Consider the following 15,164-nt stretch of genomic DNA (forward strand, 5'->3'; position numbering starts at 1 on the left):
GACGAAAAATGAGAGAGTTATGATATTTTTCGTGTGACTGCTCAAACTGAAATTTTAAGAAAAATTTGGTATCATTGTATTTTTGAAGTTTATGTTGCAGGCTTCGTTGGAAATCGACGGGCGATCGTCGCTGCGTATGAGTATGTTAGTATTGAGGTTTGTTGTATTTTTCAAGGTTTTGTTGGATGTCGTTAGGTGTTTGAATTAGTTTAAAGTCGTAGGAACTCGATTGATGTCAATTGCTAATTAGCGTTGTATTGGGTAGTATGGTAGACGTCGTATCTTGAAGCGTTTATATAAGTTTTATGCAATGTTATGGTGTCCTTAAGGTGTTGAATCATAGTGTTCAAGTGTCAATTTGGGTGTGTAGGCATGTGCATAAGTTTTCTCGCAGGTTTCTTCGTACAGTGTGCAGACGGACCCCCACACGGACCCGAGCACGGGGTCCGTGCCTTTGTTTTCCATTTGGTGTTCCAAGACAGTAGCCACACGGACCTCAACCCGGACCCTCACACGGGGTCCGTGTCCTTTCCTTTTCGAGACACTTGACATGCAGTACCTACACGGACCCCCATCCGGACCCAAGCGCGGGGTCCGTGCCCCTTCCGTTTTCCGACACATTTGAGGCAGTAAGTACACGGACCCTCTCCCGGACCCAAGCACGGGGCCCGTGTACCCTTGTTTTTGGGAAATATTTGTAAGTTCATTTTAAGTTGGATGTTATGGGTTAGTGCAAGGATTATTAAGGGCGTGTCGTGGGAAATTGTAGAAGGTCCTAAGATATGATTGAGCTTGAGAGTAAGCATGAGTTTTCTACGTCTAAGTAATGCAAGTTAAGTATGAAATTCACGTTAGTAAGTTGCAGCAACGGCCCCAGTCGAAGTCCAACGAATCCCTCAACGCCAAGTAAGTATGAATGACGTGCAAAGGAAATGTTTTAAGTTTCGAGGTATGCCAATTGTCTTGTGACCAAAGAAAGTTAGGATTGGAAAGCGTTAAATCATGAACGGGGACCAATCCGCCCGTTAAATTATGAACGGGTTAGATCGTGGTTGTGAAGCGTTAAATTATGAACGTGGATCAACTGGCCTGTTAAATTATGAACAGGGATCTTATGTATGCGGCAGTGGATACGTCCCTGTCAGCCCAGTACTGTGGTGTGTCTGATCAGGCGTTTATCATGTTAAGGGTCACTTGCTTTGAAACATCCTCTACGTAAAATTATGCAGCCAAGTATGTGAAGTATGATAGCATGTTTAAGAAAAGTTTATGATCATGGCACGTCGTAGTATGTAGGTTCAAGTTCAAATTTATTTCAAGTTGAAGTTTATGCAAGTTCAAAAATAAAAGTTATGTATGCCCTATATTAAAGATGCATGCGATTTTATTATGTAGTACTCGTTATTTCCAGTTTATACGTGTTGAGTCTTTAGACTCACTAGACTTGATCGATGCAAGTGAGTACGATGAACAGGAGACAGGAGGTGGCGACCAAGGGGCAGGCTTGGGCTGAGCGGCAGGCTAAACCCGAGGACCGCAAGTTTATGTTTTTAAGCACAGTTTAAAATACTCTGAATTTTTATGATTTGAATGTGAGATGTTTTGAGACAGCGTTCTTTTAGCAACTTTTTAATTGGTGATGTATTATTTTAAAAATATTTTTATGAATGCTGGGTGACGACCGTATGGATGTTTTTATTTAATAAAATTTTTAATTTTTCCGCAAATTTCAAGTAGTAAAAGTACGGTACGTTACATCTAGTGATGTGCAGGAGGATTTGGGCTCGGTGGTGGCTCGAGTAAAAGAGTCCTATTTTGGTATTCTACTAGGAAACGGCTGCGGCTCATGTGCAGGAGTCTGTGGCATGGGCTAGGGGCTGGTTTGATTGGATAGGCGTGGTCAGTAGGGTCTCTAGGAGGTCTGGTCTTGGGATGGCTTGAGGTGGCTCGGCCATGGTTCAGGAAAAAAATGAGGGTTAGCTCGAAAGAGGAGCTAGGGTTCGAAATATTGGCTAGGAAAAAGAAAATGGTTCGAACCACGGTCCACGGGGTTCGGTTCATGGTTCACGAGGGTATTTTAGGGATATAAATTTTATGTTTAAAGTTGGAAAGAAAATATTAAAGTTGCGGTTAATTTGGAATTTAAAAGCTTTACGAATTATTAATTAATGAATTAAATCAAAAAACCCAAGTTTAAGTTAAATAAAAATATTAAAAATTAGATTTTGTAATAGCCGAGCCCGGTGTACGGTATGGTTTAAGATTTTGTTTGATTATTGGCTATTTGGGTAAGTTTAAGTATAGCTTGGATGTTAAGAGTTTCGATTTATGATTTTAGTATAGTTGGTTATAGATGATGTGCAGTGTTATTGTAGCGGTGTTACGTTTAAATTCATGATAAATGGTATATTGATTCCAATGAGGTGAGGCCAATTGGAGTGGTTAGATAAGACATAAGGCTATAACTTTCGTATTTTGAGTTTTGTTCAAATCATTGTGGAAGGTAAGCCAAAAGTGTCCCGAAGTGTGTCGTGTGATTCGACGTTCCTCCAGTGACACAGGTTGGGAGATTTAGCATAACTTTTTACTCATACATCCAAATGATCTGAAATTTTGAGGGAGTCAAGATAAGACATAGAGCTACAACTTTGTAGTTTACCACTTTTTCCAATTCGGACGGGAAGAGGCGTTTCTGAGGCGATCTTTGTAGAAGCTGTGCGCAGAGTAAGATTTGGTCCGAAGGTAGAGCGCACCCGCGGTCATGTAAGGACCGCACCCGCGGTCTCAGTGGTTCAGAAAATGGTTTTTTGGTCGTAGGCTTGGCGCACCCGCGGTCCTTGTGTTGGCGCACCCGCGGTCATGCATTATTGAGGTATGGGCGAAGCTTTAAGTTGCTTTTTGGTTGAGTTGACTTCACTTTTCACCTTACCATTCCTCCATTCTCGTTTTTCCTCTCTAGAAACAAGGGTTTCCTTCATTTCATTTCATTTCCTACCTTTGATTCTTGGATCTAGTTCGATTTTCGACTTGAGATCGTGGTTCTCCTTGGTGCTAGGAAGCTTAGGTAAGTTTTTGGTTGAATTCTATCATGGTTTTGGAAATGGCATGCTATAGGTTGGAGTATTGGTTGGTTCTATGGATTATTTAACTTGTATTTTTGGATATAGAGTTGATTTTGGTGTTGTTTATGGATTATTGTTGTAGGTGGTGAACCAAGAGCTTATTTGAGGTGTTTTATTGGGTTGTAAGTGGAATTTCATCCCTTGTGCTCACATGATGTTATATGTATTGTGTTTCAAAGATTTTAAAGTGATATTCCCTTCCATTGATCCATTGTTATGTATTGATTTCATTGATTATCTATTGGAGACATTGTATGTCTCACTATTGTTAAAAAGGAATACAAAAGAAAATATGAGATTGTGAAAGGACGGCTTTAAATGCTATTCAGAGTTCAAATGTTTCTATTGGATTGATAAATATATAGCCAGAGAATTGCATGCAATTAGATGATCATCGACCATAGGCTTTTATCCCTCAGAGTTATCGGTTTATATCGATAGGGATATTAGCACCAGAGCAGAGATACTATTGATATCAATCCAACCAGAGAAAAGAGAAATACCATCGTATTGCTATCTATTGCTATTGCTATTGCTACAGTTATTGCTACAGTATTCATATTTCAGAGTTGATGGTATTTATGATTTCAAAGTCATGTTTTACAGAGTATACTATGTATCATTGCTATGTAAGAGTTCCACTTGTTGAGATTTATTCTCATTTCAGTTATTTCATGTGATGCAGATCAGAGTGGAGGCCCGGGACGTTGACTGTGGACAGGGAGTCATATGCATGCACCGTTGGAAGGATGATTTTGATGGCATGATCATAGGACTGATGTTTTGTATTTTATTATACCTTTTGAATGATCATGTATTTATTTTGGTTGTTAAATGTTTAAAGAAAATGTATTTTGAAACTCCTTCCGTATATTTTTAAAAGAGAAAATTTTATTCCGCTGCGTATTTTATTTAAAGAGGTCAGGGGTGTCACAGATTTAAGCTTAAATAATTATTTGGGATAGGCTCAAGACGACAAAAGTGAAGAAAGTCAAATCGAGAATTTTAGGTTCCAAGGGCAAGACGACCATTTTACACCTGGGTAGCATGATGGCTGTGGGGACCCGGACGCTAATTCATTTCTTAATCGTCTGTGGGAATAATTAGATCAATTATAATAAACAGGGTCTAATTTTTTTAAAAAAAAATACAAGTGTCAAATGCGGAACGTAATAGAATTCATTCGAATATATACATCGAAAACAAAGTACAAGTCTTGTATCATATACAATCATTTAAAACTAAGGTTTAACAACTACATATCAAGTGTTCAAACCCTATCTAAAATCCAAGTCCGTAGTCTCCACTCTAATTACGATCTCTCTTCATCTCCTTGACCTTGATCATGTCCCACCTATTGTCATGCACACATACAAACACGACAACAGTCGGATAACTCCGGTGAGAAATACATCCCAGTATAAATCAACAATACATGCAATCATATACTCAATATAAAGCAGGAAACAGATATCAGTAATATACATCAAAATCTGAAAACATAATTCCATATAAATCTGTTATTAAACTCATGACTCTGTATCTCATACTAGACTCATTCCTAGTCTAGGGAACTCGGTTTCCAGACGTTGGCATACTATATCGAATCTCAGTAATAGAAGTAAATCAACTTCTAATCAAACATCGATATAAACCAAACATCCAGTGTCTTGATCTATCCGTCAAAGACTTTGTCACCTCCGCCAATCACTATTCTGTGACAATGTGCAATGGGCTAGTGACGATTCCATCACCCTCTGGCCCTTCTGTCACGAGACCAATCGTCTAATACATGCTTTCTATAAATCAATAGAACAAGCATATCAAATTAAATCAATGCACACAATAACAATAAGTATGTGGTTTAGGGAAACTCAAGTATATCACACTCGAGTCATTCTCCCGGTTCGACATTGACTTATACCTTTCTTTAGTTGCAGTTCTGACAACGTTCAAGTATGGAATTCGAAGTCTGTCAATACTCAATCTGGCAATAACAATATCAAGAAGTACAATATCAATATACTGCTCAAATCAATACCAAATCTGATCAATTTGATTCTAACTTAAAATCAACGGCATAACGGAACAATCTCAATATACCCAGCAATACATATCAATTCCTGGAACTCACAATCGATAACAACATAAATCTGATATCGAATCTCAATCATATCTAATCAGAAATTCATAACAATTTCTTACGGTATCCGTTCTTCAATCTGGTTTCAATTATACTATGTTTAACATATCAGAAACACCATATATGAATCATATCTGATTCCTTCAATAGCATAATTTTAAGTTATATCAAAACGTAATAAAACTTACGTCCAGTTGTAGCCTGCGTCAATAGGAACACAATATTGCACTCGGATTCAAAATCTAACGGGTGGATTTACCAAAATAATTTTTTTTGGAATCAAGCTTGAAGCTTTTCTCGGAAGCTCTCGTGTTTTCCCTTCCTCAATTACTGAAGTATAAATGACAAGTGATATATATATCATGCATGGAGAAGGCTAGGTGGCTCTTTCTATGTTCAGCACGTCTCGCGCATATGCGCGACCCTCCTCGGCGCATGCATATGCGCGATACCTACTGGTCTCCACAATATTCTTCTCGGCAGCTCGCGCATATGCGCGCCTCATCTCCGCGCATATGCGCGACATCCTATGTAATTACATCATGGCTACGAGACTCCTCGCGCATATGCGCGCCCCTCTCGGCGCACATGCGCCAACTTCTCTGGTCATGCACTAGCCTTCCCGCACAACTCGCGCACATGCGCGCAGACTCTTCGCGCATATGCGCGAGGCCTTATGTCTTTTCGCGCATGTGCACGCATCATGTCGCGCATGTGCACGAGTGGTACTGTCCTCGCACATTCATTCTTCACATGCTATACAAAATCATGTCTTGGATGGCCCTTCATAATCACTTCAAATCATAAGTCAATAATCGCAAATTAACAACTAATAAATCTCGGGCATTACAATGGTAGTGTCCCAAAAAATCATAACGCATGCTAAATGATATTTTATAATGTTTATGATGAAAATATGAGATTTATGAATTATGATAGAGCTGTGCAATTTTTACTGTTATAATGCTATTTTACGAAATTGGAAATGATACGATATTTTATGATTAAAAGGAAAAGAAAAAATATTTTGAAAGATGTAAATTGACTGTGACAAAGAGGATATGATATATGATTTTTTTAGGAATATCGTGAGGAGGAAAGACCCATAGGGAGCCCGGTTACGGGAAAAGTCCCCAGAGGGAGCCCAACGATCGTATTTTCATTTTACGTCGGTGCCTTGTTCCCATTCTCATGCGCAATGGTGAGCTAAGAGTGATTAGTCGACCAGAAGATAGAGGCTAGTCACTTTCAAAGATCAAACTTCACCTAAAATGATAAATGATTGAAAGTTTTATGATTTGACGATTTACGATTTATTTATGCTTACAGTTATTTTAAATAAAAGTGTGATTTTAATGCATGTGTGTAGTAGCCTGAATTCCAAATTGGGTAATTAACGGATTAATGGTGATTAAGAAGGTTTAATGTGTAATTTTGACCATGGTCATGATCGGACGGACCGAAGATGGTTCGGTAGCACCGAAGAGTTCGGACGATCCGAAGTGGGTTCGGTGGATCCGATCATGAGGTGTCAAGAGTTGATCGACACGTCAGTTTGCATGCAAGTTCGGATGATCCGAAGTGTAGGTTCGGTGGATCCGATCATGAGGTGTCAAGAGCCGATGGACACGTAGGAGTTCGGACGTTCCGAAGTGTGTTCGGTGGATCCGAACATAGCCTATAAATAGTGCTCGGAATTCCTCATTTTGGATTGCAAATTCTTGAAGTTGTGTCTCCTAGTTGAGAGGTTTGGAAGGTTTCTAGGGTTAGTTGTTGGTCGAGCGATAGCCAAGAGCTGCCAGGATTGGTAGCGTAGCGACGCCTGAGTTACGAGGCAATCGACATCAAAGGGCTGTCGACGGACGAAGGTAAACCCTAAACCTTTGGTATTACTGGTTTTGCTAGTCTAGCATGGTAGTATTGTTCATTGGGTATGCTTTTGATGCGTAGGCTTGTTCTAGACCTGATTAGCGGTGTTGCGTAAGGCTAGGCTTGCTGTGATAGAGGTACGAAAGTACTATCCGAGATATCCTGGTCGAGTATACATCCTTATATGTGTTGCATGATTATGTGGTGCATTGATATATGTCATATGATGCATGCTATTATGTCACGTTTTATGATGCATGTTGCATTTCATGTTGAGCCGTATCTCCTTCGAGATAGCCTTTACTGTTGAGCTGTATCTCTTTCGAGATAAGCTATATCTTGTGGGGCCGCTCAGCCCTGTCTTGTCTTGTGGACGCATGGACACCGAGAGTACACAGTAGCCGACGGGTCCGGAGGGCTTCGGTGATCCGGGACATTTTAGGTCCACGTCTGTTCTTGTAGTGGATGCAGTGACCCAGAGGAGTACCGCGCGGCACTATCCACTTGGCGCCTCTAGACTGAGCATTTTGAGATCCTTTGTGACTCCTATTTCTTGACTACCCTGGTATCATATCATAGCATGTGCATTTCATATAGGTTTGTATACTCATGCTTTTGTACTGGGCGTTCTTATCGCTCACGTCCTCGGTTTTGTTTATCTTGGACACCCCATTCCCACGGGGCAGGCCTCAGGTTGGACAGCTCAGGAGGAGGAGGAGGAGGAAGTGAGTAGCTGGTTGGTTTAGTTTTCAGTACTATTCTATTCAATATGGTTGTACCGAATATATTTTAAGTTGTTCTGATTTCGATTGGGTTGTATAACTATTGTCGTCGGCCATATTTCCGCTGTTATCTCTGATTATTATTATTATTTAAGTTAATTGCATGCTTAGTTCTTCATTAGTAGGTGATTCTGGAACGGGTCACTACATTTATGGTATCAGAGCATGCTTACGATTTTGGGATATAGATTCTGTTTTAGGATTTTCGTTGACCATTTTACCATTTTTCCCCATTCTATCTTGTAGCGATGGCTGACCACTTTGGTGATGAGAGTAGTCAGGGAAGTGTAGGTCGTTGGGGTGACCAGGACGATCGTAGGCGTCATCGTGAACATCGTCATCGTCGGGATGGTCCTAGGCGTTTTGATTTGCACCGTTTCATTCAGATGGGGCCTAAGCCTTTAGTCGGCGGTGAGACTCCCGATGATGCTGAGGATTGGTTAGAGCGCATGGAGAGTTGTTTCCGTGCATTCCAGTGCACCGAGGAGCAGCAGATGGAGACCCTTGGTTTTCTTCTCGAGGGCCGTGCGTGCAAGTGGTGGCGATCGACTTCTGCGCCGATAGTCCAGTCCCAAGGTAGGGTGACTTGGGCCGACTTCCGTGCAGCTTTCATGCAGCTGTATTTTCCTCCAGCCCTTCGCCAAGCAAAGACGATTGAGCTCCTGAATCTTAAGCAGGGTAGTATGTCTGTTGACGAATATCAGCAGAAGTTCTTTGAGTTGTTACCTTTTGCTCCTCATATCAGTGGCAGTTCTGAGGCCAAGTATGACCATTTCCTCCAGGGTCTTAACCAGGAGATTTTTGATCGAGTCACTGTCTGTGATAATCCTACTTCGTATGATGGATTAGTGAACCGGTGTCGCCAAGCAGAGATCAGTCTCCAACGTGGTAGGGCTATTCTTTCTTCCAGATCTCCGAGTACTTTGAGCCCTCGATCTCAGTCTTTCAAGAAGTCAGGTTCTTCTTCTTCTGGATCTGGATCACGGTCTAGCGGTGTGTTCCGCTTTGGTAAGAAGAAGGTTTCTTGTGTGCATTGCGGGAAGAACCATCCATCGGAGCAATGCCGATCAGCCGCGGGAGCTTGTTTTCAGTGCGGAGAGATGGGTCATATTAAGAAGAATTGTCCTCAGTTGCGAGGTGGAGCAGGATCTGGTTCCGGATCTTAGACGACTGTTCAGCAGAGGAGGCAGGGTCAGGCAGTGGGTAGTTCGAATCTTCGACCTCGTGCCCAAGGTCAGGTTTTTGCGCTGAACCAGGATCAGGCTGCAGATGAGACAGAGAGAGTCATAGCAGGTTCTTTTTGTTTATGCGGTATTCCTGCTTTTGTTCTTATTGATACCGGAGCATCACATTCATTCATTTCTGCACGATTTGTTAAGCGTCATAAGTTACCGTATGTTTCTCTAGACGTCATTCTTTCCGTTTCTACCCCGATGGGTCATTCGGTGTTAGCAAAGCGTCTAGTGATGGGTTGTCCCTTAGATTTTGAGGGTAACGAATTGATTGCGAATCTTATGATCCTGGAGATGGAAGATTTTGATTGTATTCTAGGTATAGACCTATTGACTACCTACCGAGCTACCGTGGATTGTTACCAGAAGCTTGTTCAGTTTCGTACGACTGAGAGCTCTAGTTGGTTTTTCTATGGTGAGGGAGCGCGACCTCCGATGCCAGTGGTATCTGCTCTGAAAGCCTGTCGTGCTTTAGAGTCGGGCGGGGAAGGCTACCTCATCTATACGATTGATTCGTCCACAGGTAGTGTTGGTATAGAGGATATTCCAGTGGTTTGTGAATTTCCTGATGTTTTCCCAGATGAGATTCCTGGTTTTCCTCCGGTTAGAGAGGTGGAATTTGGCATTGAGTTAATGCCAGGGACTGCACCGATTTCTCGTGCCCCCTATCGTCTTGCTCCGTCAGAGATGAGAGAATTGAAGCAGCAATTGCAGGATCTTCTTGATAAAGGTTATATTCGCCCGAGTGTTTCACCTTGGGGAGCTCCAGTCTTGTTTGTCAAGAAGAAAGATGGATCTATGCGATTGTGCATTGATTATCGCCAGCTGAATCGTGTGACGATTAAAAACAAGTATCCATTACCCCGTATCGATGACTTGTTTGATCAGCTTCAGGGTACCTCTGTTTACTCCAAGATTGACTTGCGATCGGGTTATCATCAGATGAGAGTCAGAGATGATGATATTTCCAAGACTGCATTTCGTACTCGATATGGGCATTACGAGTTTCTAGTTATGCCATTTGGATTGACGAATGCGCCAGCGGTGTTCATGGATCTGATGAATCGAGTCTTTCGGGATTATCTAGATCAGTTTGTTGTGGTTTTCATCGACGATATCTTGATTTATTCTCACAGTGTGGAAGAGCATATCCAGCACTTGAGGATTGTGTTGCAGATTCTTCGCGAGAAGCAATTGTATGCTAAGCTGAGTAAGTGCGAGTTCTGGATTGATCGTGTAGTATTCCTTGGTCATGTGATTTCCAAGGAAGGAATTTCTGTGGATCCCAGCAAGATCGAAGCAGTGCTGAATTGGTCACGTCCTACGACGGTGGCTGAGATCCGTAGTTTTCTAGGTCTGGCAGGGTATTATCGTCGCTTCATCGTGAATTTCTCTCAGGTAGCTAGACCATTGACGCAACTTACTCGGAAGGATGTTCCATTTGAGTGGTCATCTGAGTGCGAAGATAGTTTCAGAGAGCTTCGTCGACTTCTGACTTCTGCACCTGTTTTGGCGTTACCGTCAGGATCTGATGGTTTCAGTGTTTACACCGATGCCTCTTTTCAAGGCTTAGGGTGTGTGTTGACGCAGAATGGTCATGTGATCGCTTACGCTTCTAGGCAGCTGAAACCTCACGAGGAGAAGTACCCTATTCATGATCTAGAATTAGCTGCTATTGTGTTCGCGCTGAAGATCTGGCGTCATTACTTGTACGGGGTTAAGTTTGAAATTTTCACTGATCATAAGAGTCTGAAGTATCTGTTCACTCAGGCTGAGTTGAACATGAGACAACGTCGTTGGATGGATCTACTTAAAGATTATGACTGCGAGATCAAATACCATCCAGGTTCTGCGAATCTCACAGCCGATGCTCTTAGTCGCAAGGTGAGAGCCTCTGCACTTCAGACCAGTGCTATGATTAGTACTATCCAGGATTGTTGTTCATTGGGATTTAATTTCAAACATCGGAAAGGTATGGAGAGCATTCGTGTTGCTACCATTCTATCTGAGCCAGCTTTGTTCGCTCGGATTCGAGATGCTCAGATGTCTGATCTCAAGACTCAGAGATTAGCTCGGTTGGCTGGTGGAGATAGTAATTTCCATTATCAGTCTAATGGTCTTCTGTGTTTGTCTAATCGGGTTGTAGTACCAGAAGATGATACTTTGAGGGAAGAGATCTTGGCTCAGGCTCATCGAAGCAAGTTGAGTGTCCATCCGGGAAGCAACAAGATGTATAAAGATTTGAGGACACGATTTTGGTGGAAAGGGATGAAGCGCAGCGTTTATCAGTTTGTTTCCAAGTGTCTTGTTTGTCAGCAGGTTAAGGCAGAGCACCGTCGACCGGGAGGATTATTGTTGAACTTACCTATTCCCGAATGGAAGTGGGAGCATATCGCGATGGATTTCATTACTCACTTACCATTGTCTTCGAGGAATAGTGATGCTATTTGGGTAGTGGTGGATCGACTCACCAAGTCTGCTCATTTTCTGCCATATAACCGTGATTTCACTTTCGATCGTATGGCTCGATTGTACATTCAAGAGATTGTACGGTTGCATGGGGTGCCAGTTAGTATTGTCAGTGACAGAGATCCTCGTTTTACCTCACGATTTTGGGGTAGTTTCCAGTCAGCATTGGGCACTTCACTAAGTTTGAGTACAGCTTATCATCCAGAGACCGACGGTCAGACGGAGAGGACTATCCGTACACTTGAGGATATGATGCGAGCTTGTGTGATGGATTTCGGAACCGCTTGGCAGGATCAATTGCCTTTGATTGAGTTCGCGTACAACAACAGCTACCATCGTAGTATTGGTATGGCACCATTTGAGGCGTTGTATGGGCGACGTTGTCGTACTCCATTATTTTGGGATGAAGTTGGGGAACGACATGTTGAGGGACCGGAGTTAGTCCAGCAGACTATTGATAAGGTTGCAGTAATCAAGAAGCGGATTAAGATCGCTCAGGATCGACAGGCTAGTTATGCGAACACCAAGCGGCGACCTCTTTATTTTCAGCCAGGTGAGAAAGTGTTTCTCCGAGTTTCGCCTTTTCGCAGGATTTTGAGATTTGGTCTCAAGGGTAAGCTGTCTCCGAGATTTATTGGTCCATTTGAAATATTGGAAAGCGTGGGAGATTTGGCTTACAGACTTGCATTGCCGCCGTACCTATCAAGTATTCATGATGTATTCCACGTATCTTTGTTGAGACGATACGTAGCAGATGAGTCTCACATTTTGCATCCCTCTGAAGTTCAACTAAATTCAGATTTGTCCTACGTGGAACGAACAGTGCGGATTCTCGATCGCAAAGACAAGGTGTTGCGGAATAAGATCATTCCTCTTGTCTTAAGTTCAGTGGCAGCGCAGAGGCACTGAAGAAGCCACTTGGGAGTTAGAAAGTCGTATGCGTGCGGAGCATCCAGAGCTCTTTTGAGTTGTACTATGGTTGTAATATGGAGGTGTGTGTGTTTTTCTGTTGTAATCCAAATATCAGTTGTATTCAACAACAATTGAGATGTAATAACGATGTTGTTATTTCAGTTTTTGTTCATCCTCTAAACTTGATTTCGAGGACGAAATCTTTTTAAGGGGGGGAGAATGTAGTAGCCTGAATTCCAAATTGGGTAATTAACGGATTAATGGTGATTAAGAAGGTTTAATGTGTAATTTTGACCATGGTCATGATCGGACGGACCGAAGATGGTTCGGTAGCACCGAAGAGTTCGGACGATCCGAAGTGGGTTCGGTGGATCCGATCATGAGGTGTCAAGAGTTGATCGACACGTCAGTTTGCATGCAAGTTCGGATGATCCGAAGTGTAGGTTCGGTGGATCCGATCATGAGGTGTCAAGAGCCGATGGACACGTAGGAGTTCGGACGTTCCGAAGTGTGTTCGGTGGATCAGAACATAGCCTATAAATAGTGCTCGGAATTCCTCATTTTGGATTGCAAATTCTTGAAGTTGTGTCTCCTAGTTGAGAGGTTTGGAAGGTTTCTAGGGTTAGTTGTTGGTCGAGCGATAGCCAAGAGCTGCCAGGATTGGTAGCGTAGCGACGCCTGAGTTACGAGGCAATCGACATCAAAGGGCTGTCGACGGACGAAGGTAAACCCTAAACCTTTGGTATTACTGGTTTTGCTAGTCTAGCATGGTAGTATTGTTCATTGGGTATGCTTTTGATGCGTAGGCTTGTTCTAGACCTGATTAGCGGTGTTGCGTAAGGCTAGGCTTGCTGTGATAGAGGTACGAAAGTACTATCCGAGATATCCTGGTCGAGTATACATCCTTATATGTGTTGCATGATTATGTGGTGCATTGATATATGTCATATGATGCATGCTATTATGTCACGTTTTATGATGCATGTTGCATTTCATGTTGAGCCGTATCTCCTTCGAGATAGCCTTTACTGTTGAGCTGTATCTCTTTCGAGATAAGCTATATCTTGTGGGGCCGCTCAGCCCTGTCTTGTCTTGTGGACGCATGGACACCGAGAGTACACAGTGGCCGACGGGTCCGGAGGGCTTCGGTGATCCGGGACATTTTAGGTCCACGTCTGTTCTTGTAGTGGATGCAGTGACCCAGAGGAGTACCGCGCGGCACTATCCACTTGGCGCCTCTAGACTGAGCATTTTGAGATCCTTTGTGACTCCTATTTCTTGACTACCCTGGTATCATATCATAGCATGTGCATTTCATATAGGTTTGTATACTCATGCTTTTGTACTGGGCGTTCTTATCGCTCACGTCCTCGGTTTTGTTTATCTTGGACACTCCATTCCCACGGGGCAGGCCTCAGGTTGGACAGCTCAGGAGGAGGAGGAGGAGGAAGTGAGTAGCTGGTTGGTTTAGTTTTCAGTACTATTCTATTCAATATGGTTGTACCGAATATATTTTAAGTTGTTCTGATTTCGATTGGGTTGTATAACTATTGTCGTCGGCCATATTTCCGCTGTTATCTCTGATTATTATTATTATTTAAGTTAATTGCATGCTTAGTTCTTCATTAGTAGGTGATTCTGGAACGGGTCACTACAATGTGCTTGTATATGTATTCTTTTTTATTCATGTTTAGAACTTGTTGAGTCATTAGACTCACTAGGTTTGAATGTTGCAGGTGATGTTGATGATTTTGAGGGAGGCGCTGACGCTTGAGTGGATTGAGTACACTCCCGATGGACATTTATTTTCTGCATTAGCTTGATAGTTAAAGTTTTAATAGATTTGTTAATGATTTATTAGAGATTTTTATATTTTATTTTGATATTAGTTGATCTTGTTAAAGGTCAACGTAAGATTTTTGGTTAATTGACGATTTAGGGATTTTTATATATTTGAGATTTTAAATGTTAAATAATTTGGATTTATGAAAGTGTTAAGTTATTTTTAAATGGTGAATTTCCAAATGACGTAAAAAAAAAATTAGTAGGATTTCAAAGTTAAAAAGTAGTTAACATTTCATTATCTCTTCATTATGAAGATATACTGATTTCGTATTTTTTCACAATTTGTTTAAGACCGATTCTTTAGATATGATTTTGATCTATTTAACTCTAAAATTCAGAATGTTTCATTATTGGTTAAAACAAACATGTTCGAGTTTAACAAAAAAATTATAAGTTTATATTGTAGCAATTTGCCTGTGTTTAAAAGCTTTTACGAGTGACTTTTTATGTGCTTATATTTTCTGAGATGATTATATATCATTTAATATTAGTATTTATATTTATTATTGTCGAATTAATTATTAATCATATTTAATTTATTATATAATGTCGTTGTTTTGCTATTATTATTATTAAATGGTAATTATTGTTATTATTATTAAATATTAATATTACTATTTTTATTATTTATTTATAAATAATTTATAAATTTTTATTTATTTTATTTATTAATTTTAAAAATTTTTATTATAAAAACATTTCAAAAAATAAAAAATGAAATATATTCTAAATCTCATTTCATTTGTTTGCTAAGTACGAGAATACACATTCTAATAAAAAATACTTATTG

This window comes from Primulina eburnea, chromosome 12, assembly GCF_022965805.1.
Source record: "Primulina eburnea isolate SZY01 chromosome 12, ASM2296580v1, whole genome shotgun sequence".
Taxonomy (NCBI): Eukaryota; Viridiplantae; Streptophyta; class Magnoliopsida; order Lamiales; family Gesneriaceae; genus Primulina; species Primulina eburnea.